This window comes from Papaver somniferum, chromosome 9 (assembly GCF_003573695.1).
Source record: "Papaver somniferum cultivar HN1 chromosome 9, ASM357369v1, whole genome shotgun sequence".
Lineage (NCBI taxonomy): Eukaryota > Viridiplantae > Streptophyta > Magnoliopsida > Ranunculales > Papaveraceae > Papaver > Papaver somniferum.
In genome coordinates this window covers 142,250,389-142,254,360 of record NC_039366.1, presented here as the reverse complement: position 1 = coordinate 142,254,360, position 3,972 = coordinate 142,250,389, and the positions used below count along the sequence as shown (strand labels likewise).

Below are 3,972 nucleotides of genomic sequence, written 5' to 3'. Positions count from 1 at the left end.
TGCTTCTTCTAACAGTAGTTGGTTGTTCTGATGTATTTCTTCTTCTAGCCATTTCTTCAATGTTAACGAATTGCAAGAAATTATGTAAAATTCTTAATCAATCACTCCAAATCTTCACAAATCTCAATATTAATCTTCAATTTTTTCTAGAATAATCTTCAATGTTCCCTGTTTCTAGCGCCATTATGTAGTTGCAGGAAACCCTACACTACACCCCTCATATGATTTCATTAACACTCAACTCATTTTAGATTAACAACTTAATTTTATTGATGAATCTTTGAACAATCTTACAAGAAAAGATAAAGGAATCAAGAATAACCACTGCTCTAGATTTTCTCTCTCCTATTTACTTGTTTCTTACTCAAAAAAGATCTCCTCCTTTCCTTTATAACTGAACGACTATTTATAGGGAAGTACCTAGTGGATGACAGCTAATCTGTCCTTTATTTTCGGATATGTCTTGCGACATTCTCGCAACCTTACAAATGTTAATCTCGCAAACTCTCTTATTTTAGCAGAATCATTACATTTTTCTCATGATTTTAGCTGACGTCATTTATTATGTCACTTCTGAAATTGTTCTGCGACGCTGTTGTGTTGTGTTGTTGATAATTTTGCTGAGGCATTATTGCTGCGAGATTCTGATCCTACAATGTCCATAGGATCGGTTACCACATAGCATTAAAATATCGCAATTGCACCGAAATTTTGTAAGCCTAAACAATTGATACCACACAAGAAAGCAAGATAACAACAGTTTTCTTAACTGGAACCAATTGAATCACACACACATCCATACATACATCATGGAATAAAACATCAATTGTACCGAAATTTTGTTAAGCAAAAGCAAAATATACATGAAATAAAATCAGGCTTTTCTTAAACAAGAAAACAATTAATTAACAAGATTGTTACCTCAAATTTCGCATCCACTTCTCCAATATGTTTGCATCTTCTTCCAGGGAGAATTGATATCGAAATATCATTATGTTATCATCCTTATGCAAAACAAAAGAATAACAACAACCGACCTTTACCAGAGAAAGGTTGAAAACCGGTTTTTAACTATTGCAAGCAAAAGTTGAAAACCGTCGAAATACATATGCTTTTATGCTAAACCAAAACCGATTCAACATATTGTGACTTTTTCACATATTTTTCTACCAGAACCCCTCATGATCCTTTGATAAAGCCTACCAACATGGGCTAGAACTTAATCCTGCTAAATCAAAAAGTCACCCAAACCATAAGGGTTCACAACATTATGAAATCGAATTATCAAGGTAATAAAACCGAAATCAAACATCCCATAAACATCCATAGCAATAATAAAGCATTCAAGCACAGGTTATGTAAATCAAAAACCATCACAAGAAAAATTATAAATCAAATAATTTTATTCATAATAGTTTTATTCATAATAGACTTAATACAATCATTGAAGGAAATCAAAAATTGATGTTTATTTTCCTGGATTAAGTATTACAACATATAACTTAATCCCTAGTGGTGCTCTTGTTGTTCACTGAGGTTTCTTCAGTGTTCAAACTTTTAAAGCATGCCTCAAGAGACTTGTCAGCAACGACTTCTTGTTTCCCAAGTTTTTCAACTTGAATCTTCACATCAGCAATATTAGCTTTTGTTTCCTCAATCTTTTCTTTGAGCCAATCTTGATGTCGAACAGTCATAACAAGATTGTTTTCTAGTTCCTCAAAACCTTGGATATATTGAGACATACTATCAGAACGAATCCACTTGGTTTTGGTTGGATCTTGTTTGTTGTAAGCCAACAGACATGACTCATCTTGTGATCTAACTGAACTATCAGAATCATAATCAGACATGATATTTTATATAATTTTCTTTTTCCTTTCTGTATTGATTCCTTGACAATCTTTAACCTTTTGAGCTTCCTCCTTATTAGCCTTAGAGATACTGCGAGTTATTGGAGGCATGCTTGCTCATATATATATATATATATATATATATATATATATATATATATATATATATATATATATATATATATATATGATTGATCAGGGTATCAGAACACAGACAAGAGATAGTTTCCCTTTAAAAAGAGACAACTTCCGGACCGAAAGATATCTGGGGAAACCGAAAATTCTAAACAATATATTTCGTTTTCTTTGTCCGAACTTCCAAAGTTAGAAGGTTTATTAAAATTTTTAAAAATTCCAAATATAACCTAATTTTTTGGAATATCATGATAAGCATGAACATTTTTAGACAACTATGGATTCACAGCTATCCATTAAGTTTGACAACTTTTCTGATAGGGATAATTGGAGTTTAGTACTTAGGTTTTGACCAATACTAGATTTTGGTCTAACATTTGTCCAACGTTGGGGCTTGGTACATGGACTGGACGTTGACTCGTGTTGACTGTTTATGACCTGACTTTAATTAGTTTTATATTTAAAAATAATGTGAAATTATGAGTTTACAAGTATACCCCATGATGTGGATATACGATTTGGCTATTACAATGAAATCAAACCTTAATTTTACTCAAATGAAATCAATGAAAAGATCGAATCAAAAAGAATTAACATCATTTTGAGATTAAAGAAGCGCAGGAATCTTCACCAGAAGCATCCAATTTATTTTTGATTCCCATGACAAGCACCATTCTATTATTCTTCTTATCTCCTATTCATCTTTCAGTAGCATCCAATTCATTTCTTCCCTGATTTGTGTTCATGAAATAAACCACGAATTCCTAAATCTTCACTGACCACGACAGAACCAAATCTGTTATTATTCTCGCCAATATCATCAATTCCTCAGTCATAATAGAACCCTAGAATCCATTACTCCTCCCATCTTTTAATTCCACCAAACAATCATCTCAGACTCCTATCAACAGCAAACCAAGCAAATTCAACAATAACCTCCAATCAGCGCCAATAATTTGAGCAAATTCTATAACCCAAGAAAAACAGCACCAAATAAACCAAAATTCTGACCTAGTGATGCTATATATCTGAAAGATTCTCCAAATCATCTCTCTCATAAAACCCATGAACAGATTCATGCTCTTCGCGCTGACTGTTCTTGCATAAAACTCATCAACAAATTCATCCAAGTGATGATTGATAGCAGATGTAGGGTTTATCAAACTAACCATATTATGTGAAATTGTTTGTTATTGATCGATTAATTGGATGAGGAGTTCGTTGTTGAGAGTAAGGGAGAAGAATCAATAATTGATTCTGAAACGATTGAAGAATTAGGGTATGGTTAACAAAATTAGAAAATCATAAGTTAGGGTTCTTGGCTATAATTGTAGTGTTTCCATAAATTGGAGATGGGTGTTGCATCAATTGAACAAATTAGGTTGAAAGTATAGCTGGGATTGACTCTAAAGTGTTGAATTGGTGTTTCAGTAGAATTTAGGGTTTTTTCTTGAGAACCTTGGATGAATACAGGGCAAGGGAGGTGATTTTAGTAGTATTAAAGAAGAGAAGATGGATTGGTAATAAAAATAAACAAACGGATAAATTAGGTTGGATCATGATTGTGTTGGTGATTGCACTAGAAGTGGCGGAGAGAAAGATGGAGACAGAACAAGTGGTAGTGGTGAAGGTTTGGAGAAGGAGGAAGAGAATAAGAAAAAGATAAACTCTTTTTGTTATTTACTCCTAACTCGTAGAATTTTGTAAATATGAAGAAAAGTGAAGGATATAATAGTAAATTCATTTAATAATTATATTTTATATGAATTATTTAATTATTACTCAACGAAAGATAAGACTTAACCTAGTCAACACGAGTCAGCGTCCGGTCCAGGTACCAAGCCCTACGTTGGACAAATGTTAGACCAAAGCCTAGTGTTGGTCAAAACCTGAGCACTAAGCTCTAATTATCCCTTTATGATAAACAACTACACAAACAAATGTGCTCCAGATTTATTGTGCCTTTCCCATCCATGAATAAGAGCTC

At 32.9% G+C, this 3,972-nt stretch overlaps 1 long non-coding RNA gene across 1 annotated transcript; it reads right to left on the bottom strand.

Moving 5' to 3' along the window:
• Nucleotides 1-2,424: 2,424 nt before the first annotated feature.
• LOC113308393 lies at nucleotides 2,425-3,704 on the bottom strand. The gene is made up of 2 exons (XR_003339735.1): nucleotides 2,997-3,704; nucleotides 2,425-2,886 (listed from the first exon to the last, which is right to left on the bottom strand). It is a non-coding gene; the product is annotated as an uncharacterized LOC113308393 (long non-coding RNA).
• Nucleotides 3,705-3,972: the final 268 nt, after the last annotated feature.